The sequence below is a fragment of the Salmo trutta genome, chromosome 29 (assembly GCF_901001165.1).
Source record: "Salmo trutta chromosome 29, fSalTru1.1, whole genome shotgun sequence".
NCBI classification, from domain to species: domain Eukaryota; kingdom Metazoa; phylum Chordata; class Actinopteri; order Salmoniformes; family Salmonidae; genus Salmo; species Salmo trutta.
Window position 1 is genome coordinate 36,657,808 of NC_042985.1, and position 23,470 is coordinate 36,681,277.

General features: G+C 41.6%; 1 protein-coding gene across 3 annotated transcripts in view; it reads left to right on the forward strand.

Annotated features, from left to right (window-relative positions):
- The first annotated feature begins 11,137 nt into the window (after window positions 1–11,137).
- Window positions 11,138–23,470, forward strand: part of LOC115167533 (protein kinase C and casein kinase II substrate protein 3) — a 32,064-nt gene continuing 19,731 nt past the window's right edge. Inside the window, exons 1-2 of one of the 3 annotated variants that reach the window (XM_029722028.1) lie at window positions 11,138–11,513; window positions 14,807–14,927. The gene's annotated coding sequence lies outside the window, so the exon portion shown is untranslated. Of the gene's footprint in view, window positions 11,514–11,736; window positions 11,929–14,806; window positions 14,928–23,470 lie in introns of those variants that run through there. The other 2 variants (XM_029722024.1, XM_029722025.1) reach the window with 2 other exon arrangements.

The window sequence follows — 23,470 nt, forward strand, 5'->3', positions numbered from 1 at the left end:
GTCTTAGACGTGTGTGTATCCTGGCTTACGAAAACCACCAAAAACCCTGAAATCTCCATCCTTAACTATAACATTTTCTGCCAAGATAGAACTGCCAAAGGGGGCGGTGTTGCAATCTACTGCAGAGATAGCCTGCAGAGTTCTGTCCTACTATCCAGGTCTGTACCCAAACAATTCGAGCTTCTACTTCTAAAAATTCACCTTTCCAGAAACAAGTCTCTCACTGTTGCCGCTTGCTATAGACCACCTTGTGCCCCCAGCTGTGCCCTCAACACCATATGTGAATTGATTGCCCCCATCTATCTTCTGAGCTCGTGCTACTAGGTGACCTAAACTGGGACATGCTTAACACCCCGGCCATCCTACAGTCTAAGCTTGATGCCCTCAACCTCACGCAAATGACCAAATCTGTAAACACGGGCACCCTCATAGATATCCTAACTAACTCGTGCTCCAAATACACCTCTGCTGTTTTCAGTCAAGATCTCAGCGATCACTGCCTCATTGCCTGCATCCGTAATGGGTCCGCGGTCAAACGACCACCCCTCATCACTGTCAAATGCTCCCTAAAACACTTCTGCGAGCAGGCCTTTCTAATCGACCTGGCCGGGGTATCCTGGAATGAAATTGACCTCATCCTGTCAGTAGAGGATGCCTGGTTATTCTTTAAAAGTGCCTTCCTCACCATCTTAAATAAGCATGCCATATTAAAAAAATGTAGAACTAGGAATAGATATAGTCCTTGGTTCAGTCCAGACCTGTCTGCCCTTGACCAGCACAAAAACATCCATTTGCGTTCTGCATTAGCATCGAATAGCCCCTGTGATATGCAACTTTTCAGGGAAGTTAGGAACAAATATACACAGGCAGTTAGGAAAGCAAAGGCTAGCTTTTTCAAACAGAAATTTGCATCCTGTAGTACAAACTCAAAAACGTTCTGGGACACTGTAAAGTCCATGGAGAATAAGAGCACCTCTTCCCAACTGTCCACTGCTCTGAGGCTAGGGAACACTGTTACCACCGATAAATCCACTATAATTGAGAATTTCAATAAGCATTTCTCTTCGGCTGGCCATGCTTTCCACCTGGCTACCCCTACCCCGGTCAACTGCCCGGAACCCTCCACAGCAACCCGCCCAAGCCCCCACCATTTCTCCTTCAACCACATCCAGATAGCTGATGTTCTGAAAGAGCTGCAAAATCTGGACCCATACAAATCAGCCAGGCTAGACAATCTGGACCCTCTCTTTCTAAAATTATCTGCCGAAATTGTTGCAACCCCTATTACTAGCCTGTTCAACCTCTCTTTCGTATCGTCTGAGATTCCCAAAGATTGGAAAGCTGCCGCAGTCATCCCCCTCTTCAAAGGGGGTGACACTCTAGACCCAAACTGCTACAGACCTATATCTATCCTACTCTGTCTTTCTAAGGTCTTTTGAAAGCCAAGTTAACAAACAGATTACTGACCATTTCGAATCCCACCGTACCTTCTCCGCTATGCAATCTGGATTCAGAGCTGGTCATGGGTGCACCTCAGCCACGCTCAAGGTCCTAAACGATATCATAACCGCCATCGATAACAGCCATTACTGTGCAGCCGTATTCATCGACCTGGCCAAGGCTTTTGATTCTGTCAATCATCACATTCTTATTGGCAGACTCGACAGCCTTGGTTTCTCAAATGACTGCCTCGCCTGATTCACCAACTACTTCTCTGATAGAGTTCAATGTGTCAAATCGGAGGGCCTGTTGTCCGGACCTCTGGCAGTCTCTATGGGGGTGCCACAGGGTTCAATTCTCGGGCCGACTCTCTTCTCTGTATACATCAATGATGTCGCTCTTGCTGCTGGTGATTCTCTGATCCACCTCTACACAGACGACACCATTCTGTTTACTTCTGGCCCCTCTTTGGACACTGTGTTAACTAACCTCCAGACGAGCTTCAATGCCATACAACTCTCCTTCCGTGGCCTCCAACTGCTCTTAAATGCAAGTAAAACTAAATGCATGCTATTCAATCGATCACTGCCCGCACATGCCCGCCCGTCCAGCATCACTACTCTGGACGGCTCTGACTTAGAATATGTGGACAACTACAAATACCTAGGTGTCTGGTTAGACTTGTAAACTCTCCTTCCAGACTCACATTAAGCATCTCCAATCCAAAATTAAATCTAGAATCGGCTTCCTATATCGTAACAAAGCATCCTTCACTCATGCTGCCAAACATACCCTCGTAAAACTGACCGTCCTACCGATCCTCGACTTCGGCGATGTCATCTATAAAATAGCCTCCAACACTCTACTCAACATACTGGATGCAGTCTATCACAGTACCATCCGTTTTGTCACCAAAGCCCCATATACTACCCAACACTGCGACCTGTACGCTCTCGTTGGTTGGCCCTCGCTTCATACTCGTCGCCAAACCCACTGGCTGCAGGTCATCTACAAGTCTCTGCTAGGTAAAGCCCCGCCTTATCTCAGCTCACTGGTCACCATAGCAGCACCCACTCGTAGCACGCGCTCCTGTAGGTATATCTCACTGGTCACCCCCAAAGCCAATTCCTACATTGGTCGTCTTTCCTTCCAATTCTCTGAAGCTGGAGACTCATTTCTCCATCACTAGCTTTAAGTACCAGCTGTCAGAGCAGCTCACAGATCACTGCACCTGTACATAGCCCATCTGTAAACAGCCCATCTATCTACCTCATCCCCATACTGTATTTATTTATTTATCTTGCTCCTTTGCACCCCAGTATCTCTACTTGCACATTCATCTTCTGCACATCTACCATTCCAGTGTTTAATTGCTATATTGTAATTACTTCGCCACCATGGCCTATTTATTGCCTTAACTCCCTTATCTTACCTCATTTGCACTCACTGTATATAGACTTTTTGTTTTCTTTTTTTCTACTGTATTATTCACTGTATGTTTTGTTTATTCTATGTGTAACTCTGTTATTGTATGTGTTGAATTGCAATGCTTTATCTTGGCCAGGTCGCAGTTCCAAATGAGAACTTGTTCTCAACTAGCCCACCTGGTTAAATAAAGGTGAAATAAAATGTAAAAAATGATCAACCAGCACATTTGAGTTCAGCCATTATATTTGTTCTATTTTTTTCATGGCGGTGAAATTGAAATTGTAGCCAGCTCTGTAATGCTTGTTTGAAAAAGAGATACTTTGAAAAAAGTATCATTTTCAATTAATCGATAATGAGACATGGCAATCTGCAGAAAGGCAAAAAGGCAATAATTAATGGATGAGCTTTTCTTAGTAATCTACTTGAGAACCATTTAGGGTTCAAGTAAAACTTTTGAATAAGTGACGCCTTTGGAGAAAGGTTTGGTGATTTTATATTTAATAATCTCAACCCACCCTATTCATTATATAGATTGGCAAACTTTATTTTGTCTGGTTTAAAGTGAAATATAGAGCAAAATATTTTTTGCTCATATGATTTGAAAAATGAATCATCAGGAGTAGGTAGTGCCATAAATAAGTGAGTAAACTGAGATATGACTAAGGAGTTAATCAGGGCAATTTTTCTATAAATAGACAGGTATTTACCTCTCCATGGTTGTAGGATCTTTTCTATTTTTACAAGTTTTCTATTGAAATTTATTGTGGAGAGCTTATTTATACATTTTGTGATATGAATACCAAGTATGTCTACATCACCGTCCGCCCATTTTATAGGTAAACTGTAGGGTAATGTAAAAGTTGTATTTTTAAAGATCCAATACGTGATATTGTACACTTATCATAATTAGGTTTTAGTCCAGAAAAGTTATCTAGATCTTCAATGAGACATTGCAGGGACCTAGCTTGCGGACTTAATATAAAACTTGAGTCATCGGCATACATGGACACCTTTGTTTTAAAGCCTTGGATTTCTAATCCTCTAATATTGTTATTAGATCTGCCTTTCGATGGCCATAACAAATAGATATGGTGACAGTGGACACCCTTGTTAAACTCCTCTTGACAATTCAAATCTCTCTGAGAAGTAACCATTATTTACTATTTTACACCTGGGGTTGCTATACATTACTTTTACCAATTTTATAAGAGAATCACCGACATTGAAAATATCCAGGCATTTATAAATAAAATCCAGTCTTACTTTATCAAATGCCTTTTCAAAATCTGCTATAAATACCAGGCCTGACTTCTTAGATGTTTTCATGATGTTCTATTATTTGTAGTAGTTGTCGTATAATATCTCCAATGTATCGTCCATGTAAAAAACCTGTCTGATCAGGATGAACAAACCTGATGAAACCCTTTTAATTCTGAGTGATATGCATTTTGCTAGTATTTTTGCATCACAACATTGAAGTGTAAGGGGCCTCCAGTTTTTTAGACTGGATCTTTATATTTGTCATCTGGTTCTTGTTTTAATATTAGTGAAATCAGACCTTCCTGCTGAGTACCTGACAGACTACCATTTCTATAGGAGTAGTTAAAACAATCTAATAATGGTGCTTTTAGTATATCAAAGGCTTGATATACCTCTACCAGTATGCCATCAAGCCCTGGTGTTTTTCCAGACTGAAATGATTTAATAGCCTCAAAGTTCTTCCTCTAATTTGGCCTTTGCACTGATCTTTCTGTACCTTTGTACATTTTTTGGATTGTTTGGAAATAATTCCTTACCGTAATCTTCATTCAGTAGGAGAGGATGAGACGGAAAAGAGAACATCTGCTTCAATTATTTAGCTTCCTCTTTTAAAATATAATTCTGAGAATCATTGATGACTCCATCTTCAGTAACGAGTTTCTGCAAATTATTTTTGTTAGCGTTCCTTTGTTGGAGATTCAGGAAGTATTTTGTGCATTTTCCTCCATATTCCATCCAGTTTGCTTTATTTTTGTAATAGATTACATTAGATCGTTCTTTAATAAGTTCCTCAAGTTCTTTTTTGTTTTTCCTTTAACTTGTTTTGTATCTCTGTAGTATCGTTTTTATTACTATCTACCTGCACTATTAGTTCATGTATTTCCCTTGTTAGTCCTGTCTCTTTAGCCAGAAACTGCCTTTTTATTATTGATGAATATTGAATTAAATGACCTCTGAAGGTACATTTTTAAAGATATCCCAAACAATAAGGGGATTTGCTGAATCTATATTATACTGGAAAAATTCAGTTCTAAATGATTATGTCTTAGTTAAAAATAAGTTGTCCTCCAGTAAACATTGATTCAATTTTCAATGTCCACGTGGAAATTCTATAAGAGTTATGTGAATGCCAATTAGATGATGATCCGATCACATTCTGTCTCATATTAAAACTTTTTTAACCTTTGCTGCAATAGTGAAAGAGACATGAAAGTAGTCAAGACGACTAGCTTGATTAAGTCTCCATGTATGTTTCACTAGGTCTGGGTTTTTTAGTCTCCAAATATCCACTATTTCTAATGTGTCTATAATATTTGTGATTTCCTTAAGGGCATGGTGATGATGGTTTGCAGAGTGATTTGCTTTACGGTCCATTGAGGTACTTAACACTGTGTTATAGTCTCCCACCATAATGATTGATCATTTGTTGCCTGTTTGTTAAATAAATTGGTATAAATATTTTCGAGGAAGTATGGACCATCTTGATTTGGTCCATATAGATTAATGAGCCAAATCTCTTTTTCGTCCACTTTCATATTCAAAAAGATCCACCTTCCTTGCGAATCATTCCTGACTATTTGCATATTCAGATTGAAATTCTTGTTAATTAATATCATCACACCTTTTGAGTTCCTTTGTTCATGACAGAAAATTATTTCACCACCCCATTCCTTTTTCCACGCAACTTCATCTAAAGATGTAGAGTGAGTTTCCTGTAAGCAGTATATGTTATATTCCTTTTCTTTTAGCCACGTAAAGACTGATCCTCTTTTTTTATAATCTGCTAAACTGTTACAATTATAACTGGATATACTTATTTCACCCCTTACCGTAACTAGATACTATTCTCAGTCTAAATTGACCATCATTAGTGCTTGTAAAGTTACTGTCATCAGAGGTATTATGATGGTCAAAAATATAACTTTCAAATGTCTGATATTTAGAATTCAAGAAATAGGTTCTAGCAATATTTGTTTTATTCCCTTGCCTGTGAGCCAATGCCACAGATATAAAAAAATTGAGACAAGATATTATATGTGTAGTAAATCTGAGTAGGTTGATGTGTATGATATTGGATGTGATTTAGTGAGAGTGTGTATGTCTAAGAGTCGGCAGGTAGCCTAGTGGTTTGAGCGTTGGGCCAATAACTGAAAGGTTGGTGGATCGAATCCCCGAGCTGACAAGGTAAACATCTGTCTTTCTGCCCCTAAACAAGGCAATTAACCCACTGTTCCTAGGCCGTCATTGTAAATAAGAATTTGTAATTAATTGACTTGCCTAGTTAAATAAAAAAATAAGAGTAAGAGTATAATGTGTTGTCCAAGTAAATAATAACCCGCCAATTTATATGGTTGAGTGTCTGTGTAACATGTAGTGAATATAGCCTTAATATTCATGATAATAATTGTAATCCATATCGTATCTGCATCATAATTACCTTTAACATCATTGAAAAACACATCCCAGCATTTCCATAGCAATTGACATTTCACGTGATCATGAGAGACCCTGCATTACTATGGTGACGGCTTCACGACAGTACAGATGTATCCCGTACAATATGTTATTATTCCCCAATGCCCCTATTCTGATATCTTCCCCTTGCTTGTTGTAAACCTATATAAACATGTAGACAAAGACATAGAAAAGATAGACAAGCCAGAAACATATTAAATTATAGAACAGTTCTCAACAATCGAGGGAGAGCAGAGAAGAGAGCGAGGTCAAGTGTGTATGTATAATTCCGTATGTGTAAGCGAGCATGTAATTGAGTATATGTGTGTTCATATCCACTTCATAGTGTTCAGATATTTTTACGGTTCCCATACATTCTTTTTTTTTTGTAACCTGAAGCCACTGTAGAATTTAGTAGGTCCCACAGTTGACAGTGCACGTCAGAGCAAAAACCAAGACATGAGGACGAAGGAATTGTCCGTAGAACTCAGAGACCTCAGGGTACCAAACAAATTTTGCAGCATTGAAGGTCCCCAAGAACACAGTGGCCTCCTCCATTCTTAAATAGAAGTTTGGAACCACCAAGAATCTTCCTAGAGCTGGCCGCCCGGGCCAAAATGAGCAATCGGTTGAGAAGGGCCTTGGTCAGGGAGGTGACCAAGAACCCGATGGTCACTCTGACAGAGCTCCAGAGTTCCTCTGTGGAAATGGGAGAACCTTCCAGAAGGACAACCATCTCTGCAGCACTTCACCAATCAGGCCTTTATGGTAGAGTGGCCAGACGGAAGCCACTCCTCAGTAAAAGGCACATGACAGCCCGCTTGGAGTTTGCCTAAAGGCACCTAAAGGACTCTCAGACCATGAGAAACAAGATTCTCTGGTCTGATGAAACCAAGATTTAACTCTTTGGCCTGAATACCAAGCGTCATGTCTGGAGGAAACCTGACACCATCCCTACGGTAAAGCATGGTGGTGGCAGCATCATCCTGTGGGGATGTTTTTCAGCGGCAGGGACTGGGAGACTAGTCAGGATTGAGGGAGAGATGAACGGGGCAAAGTACAGCGAGATCCTTGATTTAAAAATCTGCTACAGAGCGCTCAGGACCTCAGACTGGGGCGAAGGTTCACCAACAACCCTAAACACACAGCCAAGACAATGCAGGAGTGTCTTCGGGACAAGTCTCTGAATGTCCTTGAGTGGCCCAGCCAGAGTCCGGACTTGAACCTGATCGAACATCTCTGGAGAGACCTGAAAATAGCTGTGCAAAGAGTTAAATCCCCATCCAACCTGACAGAGCTTGAGAGGATCTGCAGAGAAGAATGGGAGGAACTCCCCAAATACAGGTTTGCCAAGCTTGTATTGTCATACCCAAGAAGATTCGAGGCTGTAATCGCTGCCAAAGGTGCTTCAACAAAGTACTGAATACTTGTAAATGTGATATTTCCATTTTTTATTTTGTATAAATTAGCAAAAAATTCGAAAGAAAACGTTTTTGCTTTGTCATTATGGGGTATTGTGTGTAGATTGATGGGAAAAAAACTAAACAATTTAGCCTTATTTTAAAATCGATTATAATGTAATTTTTGGGGGAAAAAGTGAAGGCGTCTGAATACTTTCCGAATGTTCTTTATGGGTTGAGTAAATTGACCAGATATGCGTTATTGTGTGAAAAAAACAATGTTCAAAAATGTATTCTGAATGATCTAAAGCCCGGAAACTCAACTCTGGACCTAAAAGCCAGTTCCACTGTATTTTTTTGTATTGTTCCCATCTAATCAGGGACTGATTTAGACCTGGGACACCAGGTGTTTGCAATTAATTATCAGAACAGAATACCAGCAGGCTCCGGACCTCGTAGGCTAAGAGTTGAGTACCCCTTATCTAAAGGATGTAGTCAAGGTCCAATCATTTTTTTCCCTTTGTAAAGCACGGCGAACAATGCAGGCGCCAATGTCAAGAATGGACAGGCCATGGTAACAAACAGGAATCTGATTGGCGGAGAAATCACGTATTTATTCACCATGACACGCTAAGATCAAGTTAACCTAGTAGGTAGGTTTGCACAATTCTGGTTTGACATCTCGCTAAATCACTAATCCGGCTTTCTGGAATACCCCTCTGGTGATTGAGACGGGCATAGCATATGGTTTACATCGTTTTCATGCTCATTCAACCATTCAGTGACCACTTGTGGAATTGGGCATTGTCATCCTAGAAGAGACCACTCCCATCAGGATATAAATTATTTACCATAGGTTGAAGGTGATCACTCAGAATGGCTGTGTATTTATTGGCGCTAACCTTGCCCTCTAAGGGGTTGAATGGACCTAAACCATGCCAGGAAAATGCACCCCACAGGTTACACCATAAGAGTTGCCAGAACCCTCATTTACTCAAGTGTTTCCTTTATTTTGGCAGTTACGTGTACATGTATGCCTACACAAGATGCAATAAGGCAAAATCTGTTCAGAAGCATTATACTCAGGATCACACAATCATGTAATGTTATCATGGATAAAGATTTACTTTGGACAGATTACCAACTTAATTTAACATACCTATAATAAAACATGTTTTCTTGTGGTTGCTTAAAAAAACACAATATTTAACTTCAAACAGAATGGTTTCTGGATATTCTATTAAGAAGACAATGCATACAATTATTTTATGTTTTTGACAACAGTGGTCAGCATATCAGCTCTGAATATATAGCCTTTTCAGAAATATCACATCAATGACATTGGCTGCTTTGTGGTGTATGGTAGGGTGAGCAATCTGACCATGGGAAACCACTTGTAGTCAGTTTTCGGCCTCCCCTGTGATTTAGGGAATGTGCTCTCGTGTGGCTTGACCTTTGAGCTTGCATTGAAGCCAATAGGCCAGCTCACTCAAAAAATGATCCCACAATTTTGTCCTGGAATAGTCCGATCACCCCCTACTTGTCACTCATACTAGAAACTATTATCTGTTACCTGGTTTACAGCCATTGTATTGTAGTTACATGGATTTGGAAAGTTCTTTAAGGCCCTTCAAAATCTATATTCTCAAAGTACTATCTTTAAAGATAGTCCTAGTTGTGGAGATAACATTAACATATGATCTATGCAATGTATAGTTTCAGTATTTGGTGAAGAAGCCGGATGTCGAGGTCTTGGCGGGGTTACATGTGGTCTGCAGTTGTGAGTCTGGTTAGATGTACTGATAAATGATCTAAAACAACATTGAAAGCTTATGGTAGAGAAATGAACATTCAATTATCTGGCAACAGCTCTGGTGGACATTCCTGCAGTCCGCATGTCAATTGCAGACTCCTTAACTTGAGACATCTGTGGCGTTGTGTGACAACTGCACATTTTAAGTGGCCTTTTATTGTCCCCAGCACAAGGTGCACCTGTGTAATAATCATGCTGTTTAATCAGCTTCTTGATATGCGACACCTATCAGGTGGATGGATTATCTTGGCAAAGGAGAAATGCTCACTAACAGGAATGTAAACACATTTGTGCTAAATAATTTGAGAGAAATAAGCATTTTGGGTGTATGGAACATTTCTGGGATCTTTTATTTCAGCTCATGAAACATGGGACCACCACTTTACATGTTGCGTTTTACATTTTTGTTCAGTGTATATAAAAAACCTTGATCACAAAACAGTCCAGCTTTCTTCTCATAGAACAACCACTGTTCAGGTTTTTGCTTTTTCTTCATTACCCTACAGTTGCTCGGGGACCTTGAAGACCCACCAACCATGTGTCTCTCATAACTTCTCAGATCCATCTGATAGAAGTTAATATTTCTGAGAAGTTGTTATATGAGAGACACATGGTTGATTGTGCCTTTTAATGTCCCCCGGCATCTGTAGGCAAAAGTAGGTCAACTGGTGAGCAGATCTGTCAGATTGAGAGCTGTGGGAGTGGTGTTTCTAGAATAGTCTCTCTGCTCTAACATTATTTAGCACTACAGCCAAAGATACCAGCATGTAATACCTTAATGACTCCTCAAAGTCCCTCAGGGTGAATTAAACATGTCAGAAGAGAGGAACATAAAACAGCGCTCTTCAGCAGATTTCCAAGAGTGAGGTCAAATAATAGTTATACTGTATGTAGCCTACAGTTTAGGTCAATATCATCTATTTGCTTTTCCTTACTCATTGATCACATCCAACCTCAAATCATCTCACACTATTAGCCGTGGTTTGTTGAAGATGATTGTATTGAAAAAAGTATTGTAATTTGGCTACAGTAGGCTACTTTCAACAGGAACCAGACGAAATATTAATATTGTGTGATTTACCTGATGGCCTAGAGATGGTGCTGTTCACAAGTAATTGAATAAGGCAGTGGACCAAGCAACAAGTGTTTGGCATAATTCAATTAAATCTATTAATTCCACAGACAATTATGTTATGTCACGTAGAGTTGTAGCCTATGTGTTGAGTGATAATTAATGAAAATGGTTTGATTCACATGGCCTGATCATAATTATCACTGTGAGCTAGAGACTCGTCTCTAGTCAGTAAAGGGTTAACGCCTGTAATTGGATGAATGGATATTGTGGTTCGCGACAACATCCGATTACACAGCGTTGGAGACCTCTCCAGAACAACCGGGGGGATTGCCTTTGTACCTTCCTGCCCGTCAGATAGCACACGTTTTGGGGCTTTTGTTGCACTGTTTCTGACTAAAGTACATTTAACCAATTGACCGCCGATGATATTAGGCCTACCTCGTGAATTTGAAGCAGCAGGAAATATAATAATTCTATCTTCGTTGCAATGGCAGAGTGGTATCTACGATGTCCTTCGCTGTCTTCGGGAAAGTTCTTGAGCGAAATTGTTGATGCACTTGGTTTGATCAAGGGATTGCTTTGGGAATTTTCGTTCCGGCGTTTGTAAACTCCTCGAGAGACGAAGGATTTGAAGCTGCAACAGGTAGGTCGCAAACTGGATGGAAACAAAGTAGACACGTTATGGTTGTCAAATGGTTACAATTTTGTAACAATTCGACTTGTTTGCGTCTGTTCTATTGTTGCGGTGAGCAGGAGTTACATTGTGTCGATAATGACCTAGATATCAACCAGGGTAGGCTTAACCATAGGCGTAACTACGACTCCATGAATGTATGATCAAACATACATGGTGATTTTATGTTGAGTGACTATCTCCTGGCACGTTATTAAATTGTGTTTGGATTCACATGTGATTTTAAATACCCTTTGTAATGTGTATTTAAGGCCGTGGAACAATCCATTTATCCTTGGGCTACTGTAGGCTACACTCCTCTTCAATGGATATAATCTATTAGGCTACTGCTATTCGACAGCAAGCTATCTGGCAAACATTCAAGGTTTGTGTAAAACTGTAAAGTGAATTTGAGATGAATTAACGTTGTGTAGGCCAACTGAGCAAATGCTTTGTCTGTCAATCTTTTTCAATAGCTCAACTTTATGGCTATTAGTTGTATTGTGAGCAGAACTGCCAATACCCATAGGCTAAATTACACACAGGATCGATTGGGGAACCTCCAATTGAAGATGCATTGCTCTGTTGTAATATGAGAACAGCCCCACCCTTTCTTAAAAGCATGTGTAATTTCATAGAAATATAGATTTTTCAGAACCATTCAGCAAGATCACTGATATGCCAGATCCTAGCGTACTTTGACTAAGCATGAAATTGGTACACAATATCTTGCTTAGTCAGACTATGGCAAGTCTGATACTTGAGCTGGTTATTGTTCAACAGAACTGCTTGCTTTATTCAACAGATTGGATCTTGTTCTGGTCTCATTTATTGCAGTGTAGCCTATATGCTTCTTCTGAGACACACAGCCGTTCTCTAAGGACTGGTTTGGGGAAACAATGGCCTGGACATGGTACACTATGTTAATGTATGACACATCACCTTGAGACAATGCCCTTAAGGCACACTGCATTAGACCCTGTGTGTCTATAATGTAGCCTGTGGTGGTCTCACACTTGCTGCCAAGCTTTCTCATTGCTTAAATAACCCTTCCTGCTGTTATTCTATCTTGAGCCTGGAGTGCAGGATTTTCTCCATGCCAGCTCTGAGAATTGTGGTTTAGAAATGAGAGATTCAGTCCGTCTGCAAGTAGCTAAAACAGTCAGCCTTTCCTTAGGCTTGTTTTGTGTAGGCCAGTACTTAACTGCACTCTGTCCATTGATAGTTGACATTGCTTTTCACTCCTTCCTACATCAAGGATTGTAAGAGGGAATTATCTGAAGTACAGAGATATTCAACACCAGTCCTTCAGGGCCTCAGTACTGCTGGTTCTTTTTTTTTTTCGTTGTTGAAGACAACGTGTATTGATTATTGACACCTCCAGAGATTTTAGCACAGAGCAGACTACAGTATGTTCTTATTCCTTTGTTCTAAGTAGTTATTGGACATAGGTTGTGGAACAAACATGTCTTTGTTTCTCATTACCAACACTGGGATTTGAGGTTCACTTGGCCCTCTAGGGTAGGGTACATGGAGCTGTGCTGTGGCCAAACAGTGGATCCTTTAACTGGGGTAAGTGCTCCATGAAAGATTTGCAGCAATGCAAACCATTGGGCTTGAATTCTGGATGCCTTACTTTAGACTTGAGGTGGCGTTTTTAGTTATTGCATATGCAACTGCAATTGACCAGCTACTAAATATTCTTTAATCTTTTAAACAATTCATCAAATGTTCAACTTGGAAAAAATTAAAAGTATGAGATTCACCTCAGGAACTGTATACACAACATTTATGTAAACATTCCTGTGTTGGTTGGTGACAGTGGAGAACACTTTGCACCACTGTCCTATCCACAGGGTTTTCCAAAAATATGTCCCCCACACACAGCTGATGAAAATAATCAAAGCTTGATAATGAGTTGGTTATTTGAATCAGCTCTATAGTGCTAGGGCAAAAACCACAGTGTGCCCCCAGGACTGAGTTTGGAGAAACCCTGATATCCAGATCCATTAGCCTGCCTTTGTCAGCATTGGACTGCTTATGTAATTAAAACAGGTCTCTCATTGAAATAATCCATGACTTCAGTCGTCAGTGTCAATGACTGACATGCCAGATCACTGAAGCCATGTGCTTCAGTGGAGTGTCCTCTGGATCTGTTATTCAAAGGGATGGGCTAGTTCAAACAATGTACTAATTTACTCCATGACGGGCTACCTAGAACGTCAACCGAAGGGTCAGATACTCAACATGTGGGCTGGTTTAGTGTTAGCATCCTTGAGTGCAAAACAATTTGAGTGGTTGGATCCCTGTTTGCGTGCCCCAAACATGTCTATCAACTCAGTTATCAATGTATGGATATAAGGAATGCTTTAATTTAGGTGGAGGAAATGCAGTTTGTTGACAGGGAGGATGTCTCAGTTCTGGTAAGTGGCCATATGCTGCAGCTGGTGAGAGAAGCATGTTTAATGTTAGCCTGATGTAGCGAAGGAATGTCGAAAATGCAATGGGGGATGTCACCTGCCTTCAGTTTCTTTGGTTGTCTACACTTGATACTTGCATGCGACTTCTGCTATCAGAGTACGAAGATCGCCTTGGCCTGATTTTTGTGTAGATCTGGTTGACCACTTCAGAAGGTGGTCAGGGGTGCGTTGTGTGCGGATTTCTCCTCTGTCTGGACGGAATCCGGATACCAAAAGTGCATTCAGTGGGTGACGTCATCAGCACTCCTCCCACAAGTCTCCAGAAAACTTGTTTTGGGACCAAGAGGCACCTTTTCGTTGAACCAGTTTCGAAAAGAGAACCGAACATTCTGCTACATTTTAAAGTGCAAGGGTGCCAATATATTTGACCACACCTGTAAATAACCTTGTCTAAGCCCCCCAACCCAGGGTTGATAACATTGGGGCTGAAGTTCCAATATTTCTATGGCGTTCAAACGGATTCCATCTCTTTGATTCTTAGCAGGTTATTTTAGATGTGATCCTGACCTTCCATAGTTGGAGGGTCTCTTCCAAGACCACCACACTGCGTAGTTTTCCAGCACACCCATACCTGGTTTTCCAATGCTTCTGTGTGGCATTTCACTCTCTAATTCAGAATCTGCCACCTTTTGGAGCCAGGACTTATTATAACCGTCTGACTGCCAGCCTCAGTCATACTCTGACCGTGAGTGGTTCTCCTCCAGTGCTCATGCTGTGCTCCTCTATACTCTATCTCTCCCTGCTCTCCTTAGTTAGTTCTCACACTCTGCCCCTCTCTTCCAGTGCCGCAGAGAAAGCCAAGTTCCTCAACAGGCACCTCTCTTCCAGTGCCACAGAGAAAGCCAAGTTCCTCAACAGGGACCTCATCTTTGACCTCATCCCATCTCAATTAATTTAATCTTGGGTAAGTCCTCTTTGGGTTCCACTCCTATGCAATTTGTGGATAATGCATTTTTATGTTTTATTTTTTTACTCTGTGCTATATTTGTCTGACTGAATATTATTGGGTAGTTTGTCTGACCTTTTTGGGGATGACTGTTTCCCCATTGCTATGAGGTTTATGTCATCTCCCTCAGTTAATCTTCACCTCTACAATGATTCATACAAGAATGCCTGGCCTCTTAATCCAATAATTAGAATGTGTGAAGTTTTTCTCCTCGAAACAAGTGTTACTCAGTCAATATTGATAGTAATCAATTAGTAATATTCTGAGTTCTTATATGCCATACATTTTAAGGCTTTAATAGTATTCAGCACAAGTATTTCCTTTGCTGTGTTAATGTCTATTCCATGTTGTAGCAACACAATTGTTTGCTTTGGTTCGTGAAACACTGGGAGTATCACTTTGTGTTCTTCAGTGCAGGACTGATCTATATTTAGGAGTTGTGCATTCGGAAAGTATTCAGACTCCTTGACTTTTCCACATTTTGTTACGTTACAGCCTTATTCTAAAATGTATTAAATAACACATTTTCCTCATCAATACCCCATAATGACAGTGATTATTATTTTTTTTGAAATTGTATTTAAAATGACAAACTGAATTACCTTATTTACAAAAGTATTCGATAAGATAGCGCCGAAGAACATGGCTGATGTTTTACATTCTCCTAACCACTTGTGCAATTTTTTTTGTGTAACTTATTTTTTAACTTATTGTGTACATAATGTTGCTGCTACTGTCTCTTATGACCGAAAAAAAAAACAAAAAAAAAACCTCTGGACATCAGAAAAGCGATTACTCACCGCGGACTGGAAGAAACCTTTTCTTTTAACGAGTTCGACTGGAAGGACATCCTGCTTTCACTGGAACAGGCCCAGATCCATGCCTTGTGCGTGAAGAAAAGACGTCGGAAAAGGGGACGCAGATCGGGGATCCTTCTGAGAAGCCAGAGGCGAGCGAGTAAACTCCCAATGCCTTCCGTTCTTCTTGCTTGATGACATACTAAGATTATCCTACCAATGGGAGATTAAAAACTGTAACATTTTACATTTCACCGAGATGTGGCTGAACGAAGAAATTGACAATACAGAGCTGGCGGGATTTTCCATGCATCGGCAGAACAGAGACGCTACCTCTGGTAAGACGAGGGGTGGGAGTGTCTTTTTGTCAATAACAGCTGGAGTGATGTCTAATATTAAAGAAGTCTTGAGGTATTGCTTGCCTGAGATAGTGTGGTCGACAGCTTATCATGAGGTATTCTATCTACCAAGAGTTATAATCAGTATTATTCATAGCCGTCTATTTACCACCACAAAGCGAAGCTGGCAATAAGACCGCTCTCAACCAACTCTATAAGGCCATAAGCAAAGAAGAAAATGCTCACCCAGAAGTGGCACTCCTAGTGGCCGTGGACTTTAATGCAGGCAAACTTTAATCAGTTTTACCAACATGTCACATGTGCAACCAGGGGGGGAAAAAATCCTAGTCCACCTTTACTCCACACACAGATGCATACAAAGCTCTCCCCCGCCCTCCATTTGGACAATCTGACCGCAATTCTATCCTCCTGCTTACAAGCAAAAACTAAAGCAGGAAGTACCAGTGACTCGCTCAATACAGAAGTGGTCAGATGACGCGGATGCTACACTACAGGACTGTTTTGCTAGCACAGACTGGAATATGTTCTGCGATATATCCAATGGCATTGAGGAATACACCTCAGTCATCGGCTTAATAAGTGCATCAATGACATCATCCCCACAGTGACTGTACGTACATATCCCAACCAGAAGCCATGGATTACGGGCAACATCCGCATTGAGCTAAAGGCTAGCGCTGCTACTTTCATGGAGCGGGAGACAAATCCGGACGCTTACAAGAAATCCCGCTATGCCCTCAGACAAACCATTAAACAAGCAAAGCGTCAATACAGGATTAGGATTGTATCCTACTGCTCTGAAGCTGGTTGAATGTGGCAGGGCTTAAACTATGAAGGGAAACCCAGACGCGAGCTGCCCAGTGACGCAAGCCTACCAGACGAGCTAAATGCCTTATTCTGCTCACTTTGAGGCAAGCAACACTGAAGCATACACGAGACCACCAGCTGTCCTGGATGACTGTGATAACGCTCTTGGTAGCCGATGTGAACAAAACCTTTAAACAGGTCAACATTCTCAAAGCCGCTGGGCCAGACGGATTACCAGGACGTGTACTCAAAGCATGCGCGGACCAACTGGCAAGTGACTTCACTGACATTTTCAACCTCTTCCAGACCGAGTCTGTAATACCTACATGTTTCAAGCAGACCACCATAGTCCCTGTGCCCACTCACGGCGGTAGCCATGAAGTGCTTTGAAAGGCTGCTCATGGCTCACATCAACAGCATCCTCCCAGACACCCGAGACCCACTCCAATTTGCATACCACCCCAACAGAGCCACAGATGACACTATCTCAATCGCACTCCACACCACCCTTTCTCACCTGGACAAAAGGAACGCCTATGTGAGAGTGCTGTTCATAGGCTACAGCTCAGCGTTTAACACCATAGTGCCCTTAAAGCTCATCACTAAGCTAAAGACTTTGGGACTAAACACCTCCCTCTGCAACTGGATCCTGGACTTCCTGACGGGCTGCCCCCAGGTAGTAAGGGTAGGTAACAACACATCTGCCACGCTGATTCTCAACACTGGTGCCCCTCAGGGGTGTGTACTTAGTCTCCTCCTGTATTCCCTGTTCACCCACAACTGCGTGGCCAAACACGACTCCAACACCATTTAAGTTTGCTGACGACACAACAGTGGTAGGCCTGATCGCTGACAACGATGAGACAGCCTATAGGGAGGAAGTCAGAGAACTGGCCGTGTGGTGCCAGGACAACAACCACTCCCTCAATGTGAGCAAGACAAAGGAGCTGATCGTGGACTACAGGAAAAGGTGGGCTGAACAGGCCCCCATTAACGTCGATGGGGCTGTAGTGGAGCGGGTCGAGAGTTTCAAGTTCCTTGGTGTCCACATCACCAACAAACTATCATGGTCCAAACATACCAAGACAGTCGTTAAGAGGGCACGACAAAACCTTCCCCCCTCAGGAGACTGAAAAGATTTGGCATTGGTCCCCAGATCCTCAACGTTCTACAGCTGCACCATCGAGAGCATCCTGACCGGTTGCATTGCCGCCTGGTATGGCAACTGCTCGGCATCTGACCATAAGGCGCTACAGAGGGTAGTGCGAACGGCCCAGTACATCACTGGAGCCAAGCTTCCTGCCTTCTGGGACCTATACCGGCGCACACACCTGTCTATATAAGGTCCCTCAGTTTTTAGATTTTTTTATTTACAGTTGATGTCGGAAGGTTTCACACTGAGGTTGGAGTCATTTAAAACTTGTTTTTCTACTACTCACATTTCTTGTTAAACTATAGTTTTGGAAAGTCGGTTAGGACATCTACTTTGTGCATGACACAAGTAAGTTTTCCAACAATTGTTTACAGACAGATTATTTCACTTATTCACTGTATCACAATTCCAGTGGGTCAGAAGTTTACATACCGTAAGTTGACTTTGCCTTTAAACAGCTTGGAAAATTCCAGAAAATGATGTCATGGCTTTAGAAGCTTCTGATAGGCTAATTGACATCATTGGAGTCAATTGGAGGTGTACCTGTGGATGTATTTCAGGCCTACCTTCGAACTCAGTGTCTCTTTGCATCATGGGAAATCAAAAGAAATCAGCCAAGACCTCAGAAAAAAATTGTAGACCTCCACAAGTCTGGTTCATCCTTGGGAGAAATTTCTAAACGCCTGAAGGCACCACGTTCATCTGTACAAACAATAGTACGCAAGTATAAACAGCATGGAACCACGCAGCCATCATACCGCTCAGGAAGGAGACGCATTCTGTCTCCTAGAGATGAATGTACTTTGGTGCAAAAAGTGCAAATAAATCTCAGAACAACAGCAAAGGACCTTGTGAAGATGCTGGAGGAAACGGGTACAAAAGTATCTATATCCACAGTAAAACGAGTCCTATATCGATATAACCTGAAAGGCACCTCAGTAAGGAAGAAACCACTGTTCCAAAACTGTCTTTAAAAAAGCCAGACTACGGTTTGCAAATGGGGACAAAGATTGTACTTTTTGGAGAAATGTCCTCTGGTCTGTTGAAACAAAAATAGAACTGTTTGGCCATAATGACCATCATTATGTTTGGAGGAAAAAGGGGGAGGCTTGCAAGTGAAGAACACCATCCCAACCGTGAAGCACGGGGGTGGCAGCATCATGTTGTTGGGGTGCTTTGCTGCAGGAGGGACTGGTGCATGTCACAAAATAGATGGCATCATGAGGGAGGACAATTGTGGATATATTGAAGCAACATCTCAAGACATCAGACATGAAGTTAAAGCTTGGTTGCAAATGGGTCTTCCAAATGGACAATGACCCCAAGTATACTTCCAAAGTTGTGGCAAAATGGCTTAAGGACAACAAAGTCAAGGTATTGTAGTGGCCATCACAAAGCCCTGACCTCAATCCTATAGAAAATTTGTGGGCAGAACTGAAAAAGTGTGTGCGAGTAAGGATGCCTACAAACCTGACTCAGTTACACCAGCTCTGTCAGGAGGAATGGGCCAAAAGTCACCCAACTTATTGTGGGAAGCTTGTGGAAGGCTACCCAAAAACGTTTGACCCAAGTTAAACAATTTTTAAAGGCAATGCTACCATATACTAATTGAGTGTATGTAAACGTCTGACCCACTGGGAATGTAATGAAAGAAATACAAGCTGAAATAAATCATTCTCTCTACTATTATTCTGACATTTCACATTCTTAAAATAAAGTGGTGATCCTAACTGACCTAAGACAGGGAATTTTTACTAGGATTAACTGTCAGTAATTGTGAAACTGAGTTTAAATGTATGTGGCTAAGGTGTATGTAAACTTCCGACTGTAACTAGGCAAGTCGGTTAACAATTTCTTAGTTGACAATGACTGTCGGGGCAAAAACCAAACCATGAGGTCAAAGGAGTTTGAACTCCGTTGAACTCCGAGACAATTGTGTTGAGGCAAAACAAATCTGCAGCATTGACGGTCATTGTGGCCTCCTTTCTTAAATGGAAGAAGTTTGGAACCACCGAGACTCTTCCTAGAGCTGGCCGCCTGGCCAAACTGAGCAATTGGGGGAGAAGGGCCTTGGTCTGGGTGGTGTTCAACAATCCAATGGTCTCTCTGACAGAGCTCCAAAGTTCCTCTGTGAAGATGGGAGAACCTTCCAGAAGGGCAATTATCTTTGCAGCACTCCACCAATCAGGCCTTTTAATGGTAGTGGCCAGATGGAAGCTGCTCTTCAGTAAAAGGCACATGACAGCCAGCTTGGAGTTTGCCAAATGGCATCTAAAGGCTCTCAGACCATGAGAAAGAAGACAATGCAGGAGTAGCTTCGGGACAAATCTCAATGTCCTTGAGTGGCCCTGCCAGAGCCCGGACTTGAACCCGATCGGACTTCTCTGAAGAGACCTGACAGAGCTTGACAGGATCTGCAGAGAATGGGAGAAACTCCCCAAATAGAGGTTTATTTTTATTTAACTAGGCAAGTCAGTTGAGAACAAATTCTTATTCACAATGATGGCCTAACCACTAGGCTAACTGCTTTGTTCAGGGGCAGAACGACTGATTTTTACCTTGTCAGCTCGGGGATTTTGATCCAGCGACCTTTCGGTTACTGGCCTAACGCTTTAACCACTAGGCTACCTGCCGCCCCATCAACAGGCGCCAAGCTTGTAGTGTCATACCCAATAAGACTCAAGGCTGTAATTGTTGCCAAAGGTGCTTCAATAAAGTACTGAGTAAAGGGTCTGAATACTTATGTATATGATATATATATATATATATATTTGAAAAATGTTATCCTTTTGCGTGTGTGAGGATTGAGGAAAACAACTTAATCCATTTTAGAATCGGGCTGTAACGTAACAAAGTGCAAACAGTCAAGGGGTCTGAATACTTTCCGAATGCACTGTATGTTGAAGAAATAAAACAAGGAAATTATTTTGAGGATTCTATGCTTGCTCAGACTTTGAACTGCACTTTCAGTGAAAATAATAGCTGCCCATGCTGCTCGTATACATTAATCAGATTAATGACTACAAGTTTCCAGTGTGGTTTATGAGCTCTTGGCTTCTCCTTTTAATCTAAACCAATTTCGGAGGTAACAGGAGCCAATGTTCAGTTTCTTACTCTGTCAGTATGGATAACATCCCGAGGAGAGACCTATAACTTAATATCTCCAGGGGGTGTTTTTCTAGCTCTAGGTTTTGTCATTTTATTAATCTAGCTGGAATGTTTGTCTCTAAGCAATGTAAGTAAACCAGTTCCACATGCTACGAGTTGTTCTCAAAGCCACATCTAAGGATGAGGGGGGGTGGAGGGGTGAAAGCTCCCATAATGGGTTCTGAATGTGCTGCCATTTGGTATCCAATTTCCCTCTATGCTGTTCAGTCCTTGGCCTACTGGCCCACAATTACTTGTTTTCAGCTCTGACTTGAGATGACTAGTGCCCTTTTCCATGAAGGGTTCAGCAGTGTTTGACCCAAATCCCTCTGACTGCTACACAGGATCTGCTGTCTTCTGTCAGCCATCCCTGTCAGCCATGCCCCCGCTGGGGATTTCATCTCCCAGAGATTTAAACAGAATAATTCCAGTTCAGCTAAGTGATCTGGATGAGCTGAGCATACTGCCTAAACAAAGTCGGTGACCGGTGGAACGTCAACATCCTCTGACACAGGGATGTTGTCCTTCTGAAGGCCTGCAGCACATGATCTTTTGCCTCTGGGTCTGTGTGGACGTTTGTTGCTCAGCTCACACTTATGGTGGTTGTGCTTTCAAGTGTCAAGGGTCTTCCTTAATGCTTGTCATGTACTTTGTTTTCCACAGCATTTAGGAAACTCTGCATGGTGCTTTAAAGGTTTTTGTTAGACAATATACATTGAATAGAAAAGGCACAGTCAGGCAAGGACCTAATTTGAATTCCACCTATTTTTGGGCTTTTTCAATATTACATTTTTTTTTTTTTTAAATGGGGAATTTTATAGGTTTTAACAAATACTCAGAGATTGAGCATGTAATCTTTAGCAAAGGCTACATGCAAAGAGACCCAGATGTCATGGGTATGATTCTGCAGCCTGTCATGTTTACAGACTTAATCTTCTGTAGTGTGAAGTGGTTGCTCTGCCTTTGAATTTATTTGTGATTTAAATATATCAGTATGGCAAAGCCATCTGTTCGATATTTTTTTTTCTTTTTTTTTCCCCCTCATATTCCGTTAAGGGACAATAATATCCCTAGATTCCATACATTTATGGCATCTGTATAAAAACATTACATATTAGTATCTATTGAATCTGAGCCTCTGGCCCATCCAGAGACTAAATCTGTATCCGTATGTTGAATCCAATGTGACCTAGATATTCAAGCTGCTGATATGTCTTACTTATGCCGTCAGCTGGTCATTGACTGGAGATTAGTGGTGTTTGACCCCTCCTTTACCCTCCCTACGAGCTACTAGTTTTCCCCCATGGTTCAGGGCTTACATTACTTTACCCTGGGCTTCAATCACTTTTGTCATGCTGCATCCCCAACTTTTCCGCTCTTGAGATGGGTCAGAGATACTTACTTTTTCAATTAGCAGGCCTTGCTGAAGTGAGCCTCTCATAGATGTTCCTGTTTTGGCATGTTTGTGGAAAATGCCTCTCCTGCTAGCATACATTCTGCTGCCTGACAGCACTGCCCCACCTCTCCTAGCCAGCAGAAAGTTGAGGGATATTGAATGCCTAAACTGTCTCCCACAAAATTAGCCTCTTCATCCCAAGCAGTCCATCCATGATGATCTGTTAATATCAGTCCTGTGTGAACGTAAACAAGCAGCTTATCACACTAAAAGCTATGTCACATTAACTCTGTCTGACTGAGGTCTGGCAATTCTCACCAAGGGTATTCTAAGGAAATTGTGCGTGTGTAACATTTTCCATTTAACAGTAGCTCAATTCCCATCCAATTGTGCCATTTCTCATGCGAATATTCTAGAAACCACATAAAGAAAATGTGTATGTTTCCACTGAATGGACTTGTTGAGGCTTAAAATCAGTGCGTGATGACGAAGCGCGCACCATGTACTTTTTCTCATCTGTTTTCATGTACCGAATAAAAATCAAGTTCCCTGTGTTCCCCGTGCATTTTCAACTCTACCAAAAAAAATTGTATTTTTTTTTTTTGTCACAACGCAACAGTTTAAATAGAAAATGTGCCTGCTCTGATCTTGGCACCTGCGCTCTAGCCATCAGCTTGCAGATACAGTGCAGGTAGGCTGTGCAGGTTGGCTAGTCTACTGATGAGATTATGGATAAGAGCGAGAATACTTTGGTCAGTCATGCATCGACGATCATGTCACCAGAATAAGACCCTCGATATTTATTGGAAAGCAGCATCAAGCTCATCACCTTGCACTTTCAC